Source organism: Panthera onca, chromosome A1, assembly GCF_046562875.1.
Source record: "Panthera onca isolate mPanOnc1 chromosome A1, mPanOnc1 haplotype 2, whole genome shotgun sequence".
Taxonomy (NCBI): domain Eukaryota; kingdom Metazoa; phylum Chordata; class Mammalia; order Carnivora; family Felidae; genus Panthera; species Panthera onca.
Window position 1 is genome coordinate 74,895,295 of NC_138339.1, and position 19,883 is coordinate 74,915,177.

Sequence of the window (19,883 nt, forward strand, 5' to 3'; positions counted from 1 at the left end):
CTCTTTTCTTCAGCGGCTCCCAATCTTTGAAGTACAAATAGATGCCTTAAGAACTTGTTAGAATTGTGGACTCCCTGACCCCACCTATAGAGAACTTACATTTTAGAAGGTACTTAAGAAGTCGGAAGACTTCTTAAGATGGTGCATGAACTAATACTTGCAAAATGCTCCTTTAGAGTCTTATGAGAAAAATAATAAAATCTATAATTTTACCTAAAAAACCACTGTGGGTGGCTCTTTTACCTGATATCAACAAAAAATAAACTAAATTTTTAAACTGAATATTATAATAAGTATATTATGACTAGCTCAAAGAGAAAATAGAAAATAAATACTTGTTGAATGTACAAGTGAAATCATAAATGTGCAAACAGATTTACCCAACATGTGTTCTCTGGATACTCAAATTTTCTAACCTGGAATAAGAACCCAACTTAAAACTGATTAGCCTTTGGGGCCCTGGGGTGGTTCAGTCAGTTGAACGCCCGGCTGTTGGTTTCAGCTGACAGTCCAGAGCCTGCTTCGGATTCGCTCTCATTCCCTCTCTCTCTGCCTCTTCTCCACTCGCACTCTCTCTCTCTTTCTCTCTCAAAATGAATAAATAAACTTAAAAAAAAACTAATTAGCCTTCCTCACAATGTACAATTTAAATCCAGTTGTTGTGTTACCTTAAAGCACAGTAAGCAAAAGAAATGCATCAGTGGATGGTATATACAAAGTGGCTTATGTGTCTCCATTGGAAGATATTAGTCTAATGCATTCACCCTTGTTCACTGGTGGTGAAAGCAACAAAATGCTCAGTATCCATCACTGAAATAATACAAAGAGAATGGAAAATATATAATTTACCTAATTTTTACTTCTTAAGGGCAGTTTTTCCCAAACTTCAATCATTTGTAGAATATCTTCATAATTCTGCCATATCCTTGTAAGACGTGTCAATGTATCATGAAAAGGAACATAGGGGCACCTGGGGGCTCAGTCAGTTAAGCATCTGACTTAGGCTCAATTCAATATCTCATGGTTTGTGAGTTCAAGCCCCACATCAGGCTCTGTATTGACAGCTCAGAGCATGGAGCCTGCTTTGGATTCTATGTCTCCCTCTCTCTCTGCCCCTCCCTGGCTTGAGTTTTCTCTCTCTCTCTCTCTCTCTCTCTCTCTCTCTCTCTCTCTCTCTCCCTCTCTCTCTCTCTCCCTCTCCTTCTCTCTCTCTCTCCCAAAAATAAAATAAACATTAAAAAAAAGAAACAGAATGGAAATATTTGCTATAGATGCTACCTATTTTATTTCACACTTATTCCAGTTATCTCATGAAATCTCTGGTTTATCTTGCTAGTTGTTATTTCCCTACCCCAAATTTAAATTTAAAATCTCAGTTATTAAAGTTAAAAAGTGTTTGGTTTACCTAAAATTAGCTTATGTTCTGGTAGTGGTTGATTCACTGCATTTTGAGATTCCATGCTCAGACAGTCCCAATCTAAGAAGTACGCAGTTCCTCAAATAATCTCACGCTCACCTATGAATGAAGGACTAAGTTTTTCCACGTACAGGAAATTCTCAAAATGTTTAAAATACTTAAACTTTAAAGAGCCAAGTATTTACTATCTCTTCCCAATGGTCTCTGACAAGGAGAATATGTTAAGTGGTGACATTAAATGACTTTGTTTCCAACAGGCCCTTCTTCTCCCCTACCCCGAAACACTTCCAAAATTAAGCCTGTGTTGAAGGAGAAAAACCCAGGCAATCACTAGCATCACTCTCTATGTTATAGAGGGGAAAAAATTAAAAAGATATGATTCAATTTACCAAGGTAACTCAGACTACAATGAGATGGCCATTATTCCTAAATTATCAACATAATCATCTCCATCTATATGTTTGCCTAAGGAGAACTGTCCTTAGCGTGATGGGTCATATTTTCTAATTTGGTTAAGTCTACTTTGTATGTAATTTATTTTATTGTGTTAAGTTTTACATAAGTTATTTTTATTTTATGCCTGATTTGGGGGCTTAGAAGAAAATAGATCATTGCTAAAGTGCCATTAACTATAAAAGAAGGTTATGTATGTTGCTATTTTTTATCACAGGGGAGAAACTCAGGGGTCAGAAAGAAAGGATTGCCCTCAACCTTCAAAACTTTCTGAAATTTATCTTGATACTGAAAATATACTTGCATCTATAGGCATTTGAGCATTTGAGAAAAGTTTAAAACAGCAGCATTTTTGCTCCAAATTCATTTATATTTAATTTCAAAATAATAAATTAGGTTCATTGAGAAAACTAAATAATATATTATCAGCACTTTGCCCATACGGTGAATTAGGAAATGAATGCCTAACTGACCATGATCTCTTTGAAACTTTTGCTATTTTTTTATATTCACTCACAATGGAAATTTAATCTCATAAGTGATCTACCCCTTCTACTTGTCTTTCCAGAGGTAACAATTGTTCTGCTTTGTCCACAGTATACCATGAAATAGAGGGATAAAACTTACACATTACTTGTGTGATTAAAACTCAATATAAATAACTTTATCAAGTTAACAAAGTATTTGGTTTTCAGCCAAGATGGAAATACACTAATAAAGTTTGTGATGAAGAGTATTTTAATTTTAGGTTTAGAATGATTTTACATTAACCTCTCTACTTAATGTATACTAACATCCATATCCACTCCCAGAACAAGTAGTCCAGAAGGCCACAGTTTCCTTGGAGGAACAAAAGCAAAAAAATTATTAAATCAAAAATATAATGTAGAGATGCATGGCATAATGAAAGAAAGGGCACAAAGTAGACATGGCAGTGAAGAGAAAAATAACTGTCCAACATATGAGATGCCCTAGGAAGGTCACTATATTGAATACATATCTTTTCTTATGATTACCATATAATGCTAATAGCAAGTATAAATTCATACAAGCAACCATATGACAGGCTATACTAAGTATTTTACACACAATATTTTAGTTCATCTCTGTAAATGCACAATATAGTAATACTCTCATATTACAGGCAGTAATACTCTCATATTGTGTAAATGCACAATACAGTAATACTCTCATATTATAAAAGCTAACATTTACAGAAATTAAGTAAATACCAGAGCCTCCCAGCTAGTTAGTAATGCAATCAGAACTTAAACTAGATTTGTCTGATTGTAACACTTGGAACTCTTGGCCAGTAAGCTCACATCACTTTGTGAGCAAGTCCTCCAGAAACTGTGAGCAGAGTATAAAGCTGACTGTTCCAAACCTTATATCCCTTTGAAATTTTGAGTTTTATCACTTAAATTCCTGTGAATGCTGCCTGTACACAAAAACAACAATAGTAAATGTTTATGTTAATGCTAAAGCTTTGGAACCCGTCCCAAAAAATTAGAGTAATATTTTCATACTTTCCATAGAGATAATGACATGTATCCTCTGGTTTTATGTACCACTATGATACCGCTGCAGTTTGAGACTGTCAGCTAAATGATGTATGAAAATTACAAAAATACATATTATTAAAGAAAATAAAAATTTAAAGACAAGAAACTTTAAAAAGAGGAAAACTTAGGTGAAATATATTTGAAATCATGAATGAAGTTAGTAAAGTGCCTTACCAATTATGGCATTACCAATCATGTTTTTGTTTTTCTATAGAATAGTAATACATGAATAAAATTTTTAAATGGTACACATGCATTTCCACACAGATTAGTCCCAATCCCCTTAAGCAAAAGAGTCTACTGGAATTATTACTCCCCCAGTTTTCTGAACCACTTCAATGAGTCTGGGGGATGCTGCAGGTATAAGGAATCTATTTAACCCCATCCTTTTAATATGTGGATAGAAGAGTAGAAATACATGTCCTTCAGGATCTTGGTAATTTTTGAACATGTGAAGCAGTTACACAAGCACCTGGCTGAAACTTGCTAAAAATGCAAAGGAGAACGTAAGCGTGAGATACATCAACTTTCAAGTCAGTAAGGGGTGGTTTGAAAACTTTACAATGTAATGCACATTGCATAATATAAAAATTCTAAGAGAATCTGCCCTAGCACATTACACCACTTCAGCGGTAATTCTTGAACAACCAACAGCGATCTCAGAGAAAAGTCACCTATGTGTGTATATGTGTGTTTACATGTGTATGTGTGTTTGCTTAACTAGTGTTCTGGTTTTGGTGAGATAGATTTTTTTTTTGTTAATTTATTTTGAGAGAGAGAGGGAGAGAGAAAGTATGAGCAGGGGAGGAGCAGAGAGAGCAGGAGAGGGAGAGAGAATCTCAAGCAAGCTCTGCACTGTCAGCATGGAGCCTGAGGTGGAGGTCAAACACACAAACTGAATCGAAACCAAGAGTCGGACACCTAACCAACTGAGCCACCCAGGCGCCCCAATAGATAAATTTAAAACAGATTTCTAACTCAATGATCTAGTTTATTTTGGAAGTTGATTTTTTCCAGAATTTTTATTAAAGTTTAATTTTTAAAACCACATTAAATGAAATTTTTCTGTATTCTCTTGGTCTAGTCAACTATAGTTTTGCCACACGCTATGCTTCTTAGTAGTGTAATAACTATGGCTGGCAATGGATCACTGTACAAAAAATAAATGGCAGGATGACACAGCATGCTTAGTAGATGTGGAACACAGATTTGGACCCAAGATTTTTAGGATGTAATCAATTATATGATTCACAGCATCCAGGAGATAATAATAAACCACGGACAGTCAGGACATTCTTTCCCTTCCATACTTGATTTCTCATCCAGTCTCAAAGTGTCTGGAGTCATCACTGACGTCTCCCTACTTCAGGTCACATATTTAATAATCAAGTCCTGTAGTTCCACTGTCATGGATCTCTCAGATCAATTTCTTCCTTTCTACTCTCATTGCCACCACCATATTTCAGACCTGCATTACCACAATCTGTTCTGTCACAATACAGGCTTCACGCTAATCAATCCTGAAAATGCCATCAGGTTAATCTTCATAAAACGTAATTCTGGACATGTCACTCACCTGTTCAGATAGTCACAACAGCTCCCCGATGCCTAGAGAGTAAAATCCATACTTCTTAGCTCAGAATTCAAAGGGCCTCCTGTATTAAGATTATTGGTGGATGTTTAGTTCCTTCTTAGGTGATAGGACCATTTTTTACTTTTGCGCGTATAAAGTAACAGGCACAGAAATTTACACATAGAAGCCTGTATTCATGCTTATAGGGTCTATCATGGCTCATATATCTACCTTTCTTAACTCTAACATTTCATTATCATAGGATTAAGTTTTCTTATTTTTTAATTTCCTCTGGACTATAATATTCATTACATCAGAAAGTTTCCAACCATAGCTTTTCAGAATTAAGTATCAGAGAGTTTATCAAAAGTAGCTATCACTATTTACTCTATATCGCTGATATGAGACATAGAAGAAAAGATATTCCTTTACTTACCTGTAGACCATAAAGCCTGTGGGATCAGAGATTGACTCTAATCTTGAGTCTTCTTCAATCCATCTTTACTTCTTTCTCCAGTTTCTCAGGAATCTTGTATAAATCTGACAAATGTGTTTGCTAATTTCTGAATGCCCTGTCACAGAACAATTAGGTAAAAGAAAAAAAAAAGGGTCAAATGATGTTTTTAAAGGCCATGTTTGAACTAACTGTGTTCTTTTGCTCTGAGTTAGACTATAGGGCTGCATTAACAGTCCACTTATTCAGGAGTTGTTTATCAATGCTGCCTCTCTCTGCACAGAGAATGATTACAGGTGAATCTCCACATGGGTAATTTAGATGGGAGCTCACTTATCAGACCACTTCTGTTCAATTCAGAACTAAAAATACTTTTGGGGCTCCATAAATGTTAAATAGCACAAAGAATAGTAATAACTAACCTCTTGTTATTACATATGTTCCTGAGTACACATTCTTAATTTTTTTCCAATTATCATTCAAGAATATTTCAGTTCCCTTTATTCAAGACTGTTATTCAGGCTCTTCTGGAAATGTTTTATTCAGGTTGCACATCTCTCCTCCACAATTTTGATTTAGAATTCAGCTCTCTGATAATGAGCTGAAATTGGGGTCTGAAGGAGAAAAACACCATTTTCTTAAATAATGCTACAGGCATACGTTGTCTTAATCTGGAAAAAAAATGAAACCCTGAAATATTTTTCTGAACTGTTAAAATGCTTGAGTTTTGAAAACAGAGAAGAAAAGCAAATTACAATACAATTCAACTATGTTTTTTAAATATCCATGATCACATCTGCAACATTACAGCATAATGATATGAGTAACATCAAAAACTGGCCTGAGAGCATTTTAGTGGTGTTCTCCAGGCAAACGTGCAATCTGACTAGACATGCATTGTGGGTATAAGTAAAAAACAGAAAATACCTTCTTTTGTGGTGGTGACAGTTGCTGTTATTGTTGTTGCTGTTGATAATAAAGAAAAAGGCCTGCTCTCAGTAGGACAGCTGTGATCAACCCTTTCCCTGGACTGTAGTATATTCTCTGGTTCATACCTGAGGACAGTTGGGGCAACCTCTTAAGCACTGTAATGAGATCTGAGCAAAGATGCTTTCACAATGAATCAGCCCTGTTTATCCCGAGCTCAGAGAATTGGGGCAACTCATCGTGAGACCTCCCTGTGTTTCACTGTAGAACAGGCTGTTTTGCTTTGACTCTTTCATAAACCCAAGTCTAACACATATCTACTTGGCCATTCTTGAAATAAAAACAGCTAGTCCTGGAGCATCTGATTACTGTAAGTTCAGAGAGCTTTGAGGTTCCAGCTGAGGCAACAGGGAGCTCACAGCTGAATGACTGCTGGCTAATGGAGAAGTCAAAGGACACGGTGGGCACAGGAGCAAAGTCAAACGAGTGTCTCGGTGGGGAAATGTACCAACCCTACAATGACTTGCCCAGGAAATAAGGATACATCTGGAGCCACCTTCCTTTTAAATGACCACCATGACAAGAGCTGTTAAGTATTAAACAGGTGTGTGCTGTTCGTGATTGCATTTGGATCTCCCAACTTAGTGGTGTCAGTAGAACTAATGACTGAGACAGATAAAGTGGCATACTTCCTGCATGGATTAAGATTCTGTGTGAAAGCCAAAATAAAGTGCTGCACACCTGCCACATTTGAGGAAACATAGTCATAATTCCTAAGATGTTTATCTAAACTTTCTGGTCTTAAATTCTCAAATGGATCAGCTCAAAAAGATTTCAGATATTTGGAAGTTAGAAAAAATCACAAAAACTCTTCAGGCATATATCAGTTCCAAATCTCTCATGCAGGAGAGCTTCAAAATTACATTTGCTCTTATTCCTGCATTTGTGATCTGATAAGAGCACTGACATATATTAATTGCTGCAAAATGAAACAAAACAATGACCAAGAATGAATAAAGCATTGGTTTAAAAATATCCCTCATTCCAATGCTCAGTACTTGAATTTGTTACATTTGAGAATATATACATAAACTGTTATGTGGCTGGTGAAATAAAAACTTGCCAAATATTTTGAAATTTCCCTTTAGAATGTTAAGCTACCTTGTAAACATGATCTTTTCCACTTTTTCCTTCTATAAGCATATGACTGTATTTCAGCTTTTTCTGACATCTTCTCAGTAATTCAAAAAAATCATCTATTCAAGATGTTTTGCTAGGCATTATACAGTATAAAATTATAAAAAAGACATTAGTCCATATCATCTAAAAATGTATTTTATGAATGAAAATTACATGCTTTGAAAACACAAATATAATATATAAAGTGCTAAATGGCATAAGAGAGATACAAAATGATTGGAGGAGTGAAAAAATATTTAAATTAAAATTTCTATTTTGTTGGGTGCCTGGGTGGCTCAGTCGGTTAAGTGTCCAACTTTGGCTCAGGTCATAATTTCACCATTCGTGGGTGCGAGCCCCCCATGGGGCTCTGTGCTGACAGCTCAGAGCCTGGAGCCTGCTTCGAATTCTGTCTCCCTCTATCTCTTCCCCTCCCTCACTTACACTCTGTCTCTGTCTCTCTCTCTATGTCTCTCAAAAATAAAAAAAAGTATATATATATATATATATATATATGTATGTATATATATATTTTTTTTTTAAATAAAAGATTTTATTAAGATACATCTTGGAGAAATAAAAGAATTTCAACAGAAATAAAAGTTAATGGCTTTTCAGAAAAAAGAGAATATTTTAAGCCACATTAAAATGGACATAATAGAATGAAGTCACCTTTGTGGATGGGTTAGGGGCTCAGATTGCCTGGAACAAAGGGTACATAAAGAGAAAGTAGTTGATTAAAATGCAAAGGACAATGGGAGTAAGATCACAGAAACCTTCAGCCATATTAATGAGTATGAAATGTGTTTCCATAAGCTGTGGAGAATTATTAACATGAACTTTTGACTAATTCATTTTATTATTTTATTTGGCAAGTAATACATAACAATGTGACATTAGAAAAAATAAATAATATTACATGATATCTCACCACGGTTAACCTTTTAGTGTACACTGTTTTCAAATATTTGCAAACATGAGACCATACTAAGCATCATGTTAAGTTACCTGCTTTTTAAATTATATATGTATATATATTTAATGCATAATGAAAGTCTTTGCAGAACACATTTCTTTTCATGTCTTTCTTTTAAATAACTGCATAAAAGTGTATTTATTGAATGTATCCTAATTTATATAACCATTTCTATATTTTTATACATTTACATTGCTTTTTATAATCATTACAAACAAGTATAACAAAAATAAATATTTATTGAGTACCTACCATGTGCCAGACACTATTCTAGATAATTTTCATAAAACGGAATAAAATAGGGGCGCCTGGGTGGCTTAGTCAGTTAAGCGTCTGACTTGGGCTCAGGTCATGATCTCACAGCTCTTGAGTTCAAGCCCCACGTTGGGCTCTGTGCTGACAGCTCGAAGCCTGGAGCCTGCTTCAGATTCTGTGTCTCCCTCTTTCTCTGCCCCTTCCCCACTTCTTCTCTGTCTCTCTCTCTTTCTCTCTGTCTCTCTCTCTCTCTCTCAAAAATAAACACCTAAAAGAACAAAAAACAGAATAAAATAGACTAATGTGCTCCCATGTAACATAACATTTTGTATTTACAATAACATCTCTGTACATGCATCTTTAGCATTAATTCACTTATATTTTTATAAATTTTTTAATGTTTATTTTTGAGAGAGAGAGACAAAGTGCGAGTGGGGGAAGGGCAGAGAGAGAGAGGGAGACAGAATCTGAAGCAGGTTCCAGGCTCTGAGCTACCAACACAGAGTCTGATGTGGGGCTTGAACTTGTCAACTGCGAGATCATGACCTGAGCTGAAGTCGGACACTCAATTGACTGAGCCGCCCAGGCACCCCAATTCACTTGTATTTTTACAATAATAAATGCTGGATGCAAACTTTCAATGCCAATAGAATTGAATATTTTTAAGAATATCTATATTCTTAAATACAAGCCACAAGCTTTTATTAGAGTATATTTCTGCCTATACCACTGATAAAGTACAGTATTACCAAGATTTTTGTTCTTTGTCCAAAAGGATGCAAATTAAATATCATTTTTATAAGGTATCTTCTTACGTTGCTAGTGATTTTCAATATTTTCAGTTTTGCTGTTACTGGTTATTCTTCTGCATGAATGAAGTGTTTATTTAGCCCTTTAACATAAAAATTTTCATTTTTTCATTTTTATGTCCTCTGTGACATTTCATTATAAATTAAGAACTTTGCTAAGTATATATTTATAATATTTATTAATTATATATTTTTCAAATATTTCCTCAAATATATATATGTGACATATGAGAGAAAACTAAATATTTTTTTTTAACTTTTTGTGATAAATTTTACTAGAGAGATTTATGATGACTTTGGCTTTTGGTGTTATGTTTTTAAATGACTTACTAATGTCAATACTTATACAATTTATCTATATTTTGCTCTAGCTCTGTAAAACACTTCTTACACATAAGTCATCAACGAATTTATGCTGTGTGATACAGGAGTCAAATTTGCTTTCCTGAGAGGTGAGCCTCCTATCTCCATACCATTGATCAACTAATCCATCATCTACCTCAATGATTTTTCACAAATAGTAAGTTCTCTATAAAAGCATTCTTTCTCTAAGATATAGGGTGTAAAAACTTTAAAAATAGCTCATTAAGACCATTTTCCCCTTATACATTCCCAATACTTCAGTAAATCCTGTCTAGGATTAAAGCAGTAGCTACCAATTCCTTACTGATATAAGAGAATTTTGAAGTTTCTGAAGCCACCTACTAATCTATCCATAAAAGCTGATGATTCTAGGGGAGGCTGGATGGCTCAGGTCATGATGTCACAGTTTGTGGGTTCAAGCCCTGCATCGGGCTCTGTGCCAACAGCTCAGAGCCTGGAGCCTGCTTTGGATGCTGTCTCCCTCTCTCTCTGTCCCTCCCCCACTCACACTCTGTCTCCGTCTATCAAAAATGAATAAACGTTAAAAAAAAATTTTTTTTAAAGGCTGATGATTCCAAAAGCCATTATGTGGTCTTTTTTTATTTCTAAACATCTTCCTTTCTAATATCCATAAGTTATTTCATTTTCTAGTATGAATACATGGCCCAAATATTTTAATGAACTCTAACTAGAAAAAAGACACTGTAGCTGCTTATCAGTAAGATTTCTGGCTGTAGTTTAAAATTCATGCTATCTGGGTAAACACTAGAACCTAACAAGCACCTCCATTTAGCCCTTAAGAAGAGGGGTCTAGTACAGCTAAGTCATGTTCTTGAAGGAGCCATTAACAATAGTACCCTTAGATCTCACGTTAATGGAAAGTAAAAGAATTCCCAAATGAGGAATGAAACTATTAAAACCAGACTCCGGGAAAATGGAGGCACATTAATTGGTTAGCCATTTTCTTTTTTTGTAACATCCAAATGATAAGGTCTTCTTTTTCCCCTCCCCTCCCAAAAGTTTATGTATAAAGACTTTCAAGTTGTATTTAAAATGTAGCTGATATAGATAGGGGTGTCTGGGTGACTCAGTTAGTTGAGCATCCAACTTCAGCTTAGATCATGATTTCACAGTTCATGAGTTCAAGCCCCACATCCAGCTTGCTGCTGTCAGAGCCCCTGCTTGGTATCCTCTGTCCTGTATCTCTGTCTCTCTCTCTTTCTCTCTCTCTCAAAAATAAATAAAATAAAAATAAATAAAATGTAGGTGACTTAGGAAAAGCTCAAATGTCTGTGCTTAAAAGACTGAATCTAGTTCAGAAGCTAAATTGCTGCAAAGGAACATATCAGAGTTACCTGGGAACTTTCCAAACTAAATACACCCCATACACATGCACCTCGTATAATGAAGAACTTCCTATGCCTCCCATTTGCCATTAAAACCACTACAAAGTAAGCCATTGCTTCTAATGGAAGTGGATCAAATTTCTGGGGTGTGCTGAGAATCATTTCCATATTAACTAAGAGACTAGGAAACACCTTTACATTAACTAAGAGTGTATCATGCAATCATTCAATAAATATTTTTTTGAGCAACTACTGCCTGCTTAATACCTAGCAGAAATAAAATAGTGTGAAAAAAAATAGGCATATGATTAAATAAAACAGCAAGGTCAACATGGAGAGACCTATGATTGGTGTAAAACAGAGTATTATGGGACTATGCAGAAAGAATACCAATCCATTCTTGGCCAATCAGGGAAAGATGTCCAGTGGAATTGGTATCTATGTTGAAACCTAAATGATGAAATAAGTCAGGCAAAAAGCAGAAGAAAGTCTCTGAAGATGCAACAGCCTATGTTAATGTCCAGAAGTGAGAGATTACATCATGTTTGAAGACATAAAAAGATATCCAGAATGACCAGAGTGTAGAATTCAAGTCGAAGAAAGGGAGAGGAGATTGAGAGAGGTACAGAGAGAAATGAGGCTAGAGAAGCAATAGGGCGATCATGAAGCACCCACTAAGCCATGTAAATGTGTTTGAATTCTACCAAAAGAGCTCAGAAGAACAACGTGAATATTTTAAGCAGAAGAGCAGCCTAATCTTTTCCTTTGGGAAGAAAACACTGACTGCAAAGTGCAAAACATCTAAGAGGAGGGCAAGTCTAAGTCATGGAAACAAGTTAATATGCAAAGGTGTTTTCTGTTCACTTCTGAATAAAAGTTCAAATAAGTATTAAACCACCAGAACTCTCTGACTAACCATTGATTACTCTGTGAATTATCTAGTTAAAGCACAGCGTGTCTTAATTGTTATACTTAATAATGCACTGTTTATAATTTAAGTTGTTTACTATATGAGGTTTAACACTCAGAGAATTGATTAAATTGGGTAACTCCTCTCTTGGATGGAAGCAATAACCTTCAATGGAATGCTAACTACCTCTGAGAATTATGTTTAACTCAGACTTTCTTTGCCATAGGCAGAAGTAATTGATTTTAGGCTGGGTGAACTGGTTCTTAATACATATGCCCACAGGGAGAATGTCATTTTAATAAGATGCTTCTATAAGCCACATCCTACTTAAAACAGACGGTTTTCCCTTTGTCTTCATAAGCAGAAACTGAAGGAGTCCTGTTTGCCCTTAAGTTCATAGTGAACAACTGTGAAGTAATGTAACACTGAGTCGGCAGTCTGCAAAGTCTCTCTTTGCCAACTCAGCTATCTATGTTTGGTTTGGTTTTTAGCTGAAGCTTTCCTAGGAAAATACATCTATGTGTAACATTCTTGAAAACCACTAATTAGTATACCTAAATCTGCTTGTATTGGCTCTGCCGCAGTTCTCTTGATTTCCCAATCTACTGTTTCGTCCTGCTCCCACCATGCCACAACTAAATAAACAACTGTATCTCAAGAGATCAAGGCGAAAAATGGAGAGTCTTCAAAAAATATGAAATCATTGATTCATAAAAGCAGTCAAATTTTGATGTTGATGCACAGATTTTACCTCCTGGAGTATAAGCACTAAGGGTTGTTCAGGGCTATTAACTGAGTTGTAGGGAAAACTGGTTGCATGTCTCCAATTCATGTTTACATATCATCTGTTACATTTTTTAATTTCAATAAATGTTTGCCAGCTCACATAATACATTATGTCATATATTATATATGACATTAAATTTATCTATACATACATCAATGTTCATATATTTAGACCTAAATTATCTATATAGCAATGTTAATACTATCAATCAAATTTAGTGCCCATTGTTCTTACTATGTAGCATCTAGTTTACAAAATCCCACATGTAGCCTACATTTAGGCATTTACAAAATAAAACATTTATTTAAAAAAAAAAACAATTTCTTTAATCTTTTCAAATTATGGTTGGTATTATAGTTCTTTAACAATAATTTTCACAAACTATTAATCGCAAACTGCTGGTGGTAACCTGGCTTATTTTACATAATACACGAATGGACTTTTAAAAATATTTTATTAGTTATGCATTTATTCTAACATCAGTTGGAATAATAGAGCTAGAACACAAACACTATGGACAGTAAGGTGCTGCGCTATAAAGACTTGACTGCCAACCCCAAGGACACAACCATCCTGGACCTGGAATAGCCTGTCCTCATCATAATCTACAAGCCCCACTGTCCCTATTACCTCCTGGAACACATGGAACTGCTCAGAAGCCAAGAGCTCACTGTCACCCATATCCACATCTCTCCACCATCCCCAGAGGTGTGGATGGAGAGCCAGACCCCTAGAATCATCTCCCAGGCTTCAGCCACAAGAATCACTGTGATCTCCCTACCCCAGACAGGCTTGGCCCATTTCCATCATCATCCTACTCAGATTCCAACACGTACAAGCAGCCACCCACCCACAAACAGAGAAAATCCACGAAGGCAGCCCTCAGAGCAAGCCTTTCATTGAGGACCTCATCATCAAGTCATCCAAGCTCCTTGCAGCCCTGCCCCCAACTCCAATGCCCACCAAGACTGAACTGATTATTAGTCAATGCCCTCTGTTGCTGTTCACTGTGGAGAATTAAAGAAACAGAGGCATCACAGAAAGAGGCAGAGGAAGATGATAACTCCAGAGAAGAGATGAAGGCTCCCAGGGATGAACAGAGACAGGAACTCAATAAAGTGACTTTAAAAAAAAATCAATGTTTATATTTAAGAAAGAGAGAGACAGAGTGCCGGAAGATGGCGGCGTAGGAGGACGCGGGGCTCACAGCGCGTCCTGCCGATCACTTAGATTCCACCTACACCTGCCTAAAGAACCCAGAAAACCGCCAGAGGATTAGCAGAAGGGAGTCTCCGGAGTCAAGCGCAGACGAGAGGCCCACGGAAGAGGGTAGGAAGGGCGGCGAGGCGGTGCGCGCTCCACGGACTGGCGGGAGGGAGCCGGGGCGGAGGGGCGGCTCGCCGGCCAAGCAGAGCCCCCGAGTCTGGCTGGCAAAAGCGGAGGGGCCGGACAGACTGTGTTCCGACAGCAAGCGCGACTTAGCGTCTGGGAGGTCAGAAGTTAACAGCTCTGCTCGGAAAGCGGGAAGGCTGGAGGACAAAGGGAGGGAGAGCTGCCGAGCCCCCGGACGGCAGAGCTCAGCTTGGCGGGGAACAAAGGCGCCAGCGCCATCTCCCCCGCCCATCCCCCAGCCAAAATCCCAAAGGGAACCAGTTCCTGCCAGAGAACTTGCTCGCTCCGCGCAAACACCCAACTCTGTGCTTCTGCGGAGCCAAACCTCCGGCAGCGGATCTGACTCCCTCCCGCTGCCACAGGGCTCCTCCTGAAGTGGATCACCTAAGGAGAAGCGAGCTAAGCCTGCCCCTCCAGCCCCCGTGCACCTTGCCTACCCACCCCAGCTAATACGCCAGATCCCCAGCAACACAAGCCTGGCAGTGTGCAAGTAGCCCAGACGGGACACGCCACCCCACAGTGAATCCCGCCCCTAGGAGAGGGGAAGAGAAGGCACACACCAGTCTGACTGTGGCCCCAGCAGTGGGCTGGGGGCAGACATCGGGTCGGACTGCGGCCCCGCCCACTAACTCCAGTTATACACCACAGCACAGGGGAAGTGCACTGCAGGTCCTCACCACGCCAGGGACTCTCCAAAATGACCAAACGGAAGAATTCCCCTCAGAAGAATCTCCAGGAAATAACAACAGATAATGAACTGATCAAAAAGGATTTAAATAATATAACAGAAAGTGAATTTAGAATAATAGTCATAAAATTAATCGCTGGGCTTGAAAACAGTATACAGGACAGCAGAGAATCTCTTGCCACAAAGATCTAGGGACTAAGGAACAGTCACGAGGAGTTGAAAAACGCTTTAAACGAATTGCAAAACAAAATGGAATCCACGATGGCTCGGCTTGAAGAGGCAGAGGAGAGAATAGGTGAACTAGAAGATAAAGTTATGGAGAAAGAGGAAGCTGAAAGAAAGAGAGATAAAAAAATCCAGGAGTATGAGGGGAAAATTAGAGAACTAAGTGATACACTAAAAAGAAATAATATACGCATAATTGGTATCCCAGAGGAGGAAGAGAGAGGGAAGGGTGCTGAAGGGGTACTTGAACAAATTATAGCTGAGAACTTCCCTGAACTGGGGAAGGAAAAAGGCATTGAAATCCAAGAGGCACAGAGAACTCCCTTCAGACGTAACTTGAATCGATCTTCTGCACGACATATCATAGTGAAACTGGCAAAATACAAGGATAAAGAGAAAATTCTGAAAGCAGCAAGGGATAAACGTGCCCTCACATATAAAGGGAGACCTATAAGACTCGTGACTGATCTCTCCTTTGAAACTTGGCAGGCCAGAAAGGCTTGGCACGATATCTACAGTGTGCTAAACAGAAAAAATATGCAGCCGAGAATCCTTTATCCAGCAAGTCTGTCATTTAGAATAGAAGGAGAGATAAAGGTCTTCCCAAACAAACAAAAACTGAAGGAATTTGTCACCACGAAACCAGCCCTACAAGAGATCCTAAGGGGGATCCTGTGAGACAAAGTACCAGAGACATCACTACAAGCATAAAACATACAGACATCACAATGACTCTAAACCCATATCTTTCTATAATAACACTGAATGTAAATGGATTAAATGCGCCAACTAAAAGACATAGGGTATCAGAATGGATAAAAAAACAAGACCCATCTATTTGCTGTCTACAAGAGACTCATTTTAGATCTGAGGACACCTTTAGATTGAAAGTGAGGGGATGGAGAACTATTTATCAAGCTCCTGGAAGCCAAAAGAAAGCTGGAGTAGCCATACTTATATCAGACAAACTAGACTTTAAATTAAAGGCTGTAACAAGAGATGAAGAAGGGCATTATATAATAATCACAGGGTCTATCCACCAGGAAGAGCTAACTATTATAAATGTCTATGCGCCAAATACCCGAGCCCCCAGATATATAAAACAATTACTCATAAACATAAGCAACCTTATTGATAAGAATGTGGTCATTGCAGGGGACTTTAACACCCCACTTACAGAAATGGATAGATCATCTAGACACACAGTCAATAAAGAAACAAGGGCCCTGAATGATACATTGGATCAGATGGACTTGACAGATATATTTAGAACTCTGCATCCCAAAGCAACAGAATATACTTTCTTCTCGAGTGCACATGGAACATTCTCCAAGATAGATCATATACTGGGTCACAAAACAGCCCTTCATAAGTTTACAAGAATTGAAATTATACCATGCATACTTTCAGACCACAATGCTATGAAGCTTGAAATCAACCACAGGAAAAAGTCTGGAAAACCTCCAAAAGCATGGAGGTTAAAGAACACCCTACTAACGAATGAGTGGGTCAACCAGGCAATTAGAGAAGAAATTAAAACATATATGGAAACAAACGAAAATGAAAATACAACAATCCAAACGCTCTGGGATGCAGCGAAGGCAGTCCTGAGAGGAAAATACATTGCAATCCAGGCCTATCTCAAGAAACAAGAAAAATCCCAAATACAAAATCTAACAGCACACCTAAAGGAAATAGAAGCAGAACAGCAAAGGCAGCCTAAACCCAGCAGAAGAAGAGAAATAATAAAGATCAGAGCAGAAATAAACAATATAGAATCTAAAAAAACTGTAGAGCAGATCAACGAAACCAAGAGTTGGTTTTTTGAAAAAATAAACAAAATTGACAAACCTCTAGCCAGGCTTCTCAAAAAGAAAAGGGAGATGACCCAAATAGATAAAATCATGAATGAAAATGGAATGATTACAACCAATCCCTCAGAGATACAAACAATTATCAGGGAATACTATGAAAAATTATATGCCAGCAAATTGGACAACCTGGAAGAAATGGACAAATTTCGAAACACCCACACTCTTCCAAAACTCAATCAGGAGGAAATAGAAAGCTTGAACAGACCCATAACCAGCGAAGAAATTGAATCGGTTATCAAAAATCTCCCAACAAATAAGAGTCCAGGACCAGATGGCTTCCCAGGGGAGTTCTACCAGACATTTAAAGCAGAGATAATACCTATCCTTCTCAAGCTATTCCAAGAAATAGAAAGGGAAGGAAAACTTCCAGACTCATTCTATGAAGCCAGTATTACTTTGATTCCTAAACCAGACAGAGACCCAGTAAAAAAAGAGAACTACAGGCCAATATCCCTGATGAATATGGATGCAAAAATTCTTAATAAGATACTAGCAAATCGAATTCAACAGCATATAAAAAGAATTATTCACCATGATCAAGTGGGATTCATTCCTGGGATGCAGGGCTGGTTCAACATTCGCAAATCGATCAACGTGATACATCACATTAACAAAAAAAAAGAGAAGAACCATATGATCCTGTCAATCGATGCAGAAAAGGCCTTTGACAAAATCCAGCACCCTTTCTTAATAAAAACCCTTGAGAAAGTCGGGATAGAAGGAACATACTTAAAGATCATAAAGGCCATTTATGAAAAGCCCACAGCTAACATCATCCTCAACGGGGAAAAACTGAGAGCTTTTTCCCTGAGATCAGGAACACGACAGGGATGCCCACTGTCACCGCTGCTGTTTAATATAGTGCTGGAAGTTCTAGCATCAGCAATCAGACAACAAAAGGAAATCAAAGGCATCAAAATTGGCAAAGATGAAGTCAAGCTTTCGCTTTTTGCAGATGACATGATATTATACATGGAAAATCCGATAGACTCCACCAAAAGTCTGCTAGAACTGATACATGAATTCAGCAAAGTTGCAGGATACAAAATCAATGTGCAGAAATCAGTTGCATTCTTATACACTAACAATGAAGCAACAGAAAGACAAATGAAGAAACTGATCCCATTCACAATTGCACCAAGAAGCATAAAATACCTAGGAATAAATCTAACCAAAGATGTACAAGATCTGTATGCTGAAAACTATAGAAAGCTTATGCAGGTAATTGAAGAAGATATAAAGAAATGGAAAGACATTCCCTGCTCATGGATTGGAAGAATAAATATTGTCAAAATGTCAATACTACCCAAAGCTATCTACACATTCAATGCAATCCCAATCAAAATTGCACCAGCATTCTTCTCGAAACTAGAACAAGCAATCCTAAAATTCATATGGAACCACAAAAGGCCCCGAATAGCCAAAGTAATTTTGAAGAAGAAGACCAAAGCAGGAGGCATCACAATCCCAGACTTTAGCCTCTACTACAAAGCTGTCATCATCAAGACAGCATGGTATTGGCATAAAAACAGACACATAGACCAATGGAATAGAATAGAAACCCCAGAACTAGACCCACAAACGTATGGCCAACTCATCTTTGACAAAGCAGGAAAGAACATCCAATGGAAAAAAGACAGTCTCTTTAACAAATGGTGCTGGGAGAACTGGACAGCAACATGCAGAAGGTTGAAACTAGACCACTTTCTCACACCATTCACAAAAATAAACTCAAAGTGGATAAAGGACCTGAATGTGAGACAGGAGACCATCAAAACCTTAGAGGAGAAAGCAGGAAAAGACCTCTCTGACCTCAGCCGTAGCAATCTCTTACTCGGCACATCCCCAAAGGCAAGGGAATTAAAAGCAAAAGTGAATTACTGGGACCTTATGAAGATAAAAAGCTTCTGCACAGCAAAGGAAACAACCAACAAAACGAAAAGGCAACCAACGGAATGGGAAAAGATATTTGCAAATGACACATCGGACAAAGGGCTAGTATCCAAAATCTATAAAGAGCTCATCAAACTCCACACCCGAAAAACAAATAACCCAGTGAAGAAATGGGCAGAAAACATGAATAGACACTTCTCTAAAGAAGACATCCGGATGGCCAACAGGCACATGAAAAGATGTTCAACGTCGCTCCTTATCAGGGAAATACAAATCAAAACCACACTCAGATACCACCTCACGCCAGTCAGAGTGGCCAAAATGAAGAAATCAGGAGACTATAGATGCTGGAGAGGATGTGGAGAAACAGGAACCCTCTTGCACTGTTGGTGGGAATGCAAATTGGTGCAGCCGCTCTGGAAAGCAGTGTGGAGGTTCCTCAGAAAATTAAAAATAGACCTACCCTATGACCCAGCAATAGCACTGCTAGGAATTTATCCAAGGGATACAGGAGTACTGATGCATAGGGGCACTTGTACCCCAATGTTTATAGCGGCACTCTCAACAATAGCCAAATTATGGAAAGAGCCTAAATGTCCATCAACTGATGAATGGATAAAGAAATTGTGGTTTATATACACAATGGAATACTACGTGGCAATGAGAAAAAATGAAATATGGCCTTTTGTAGCAACATGGATGGAACTGGAGAGTGTGATGCTAAGTGAAATAAGCCATACAGAGAAAGACAGATACCATATGGTTTCACTCTTATGTGGATCCTGAGAAACATAACAGAA

General features: G+C 37.8%; 1 long non-coding RNA gene across 1 annotated transcript; it reads right to left on the minus strand.

Moving 5' to 3' along the window:
- Nucleotides 1-5,006: 5,006 nt before the first annotated feature.
- LOC132681111 (uncharacterized) lies at nucleotides 5,007-6,509 on the minus strand. The gene is made up of 4 exons (XR_013553993.2): nucleotides 6,387-6,509; nucleotides 5,882-6,073; nucleotides 5,442-5,577; nucleotides 5,007-5,087 (listed from the first exon to the last, which is right to left on the minus strand). It is a non-coding gene; the product is annotated as an uncharacterized LOC132681111 (long non-coding RNA).
- Nucleotides 6,510-19,883: the final 13,374 nt, after the last annotated feature.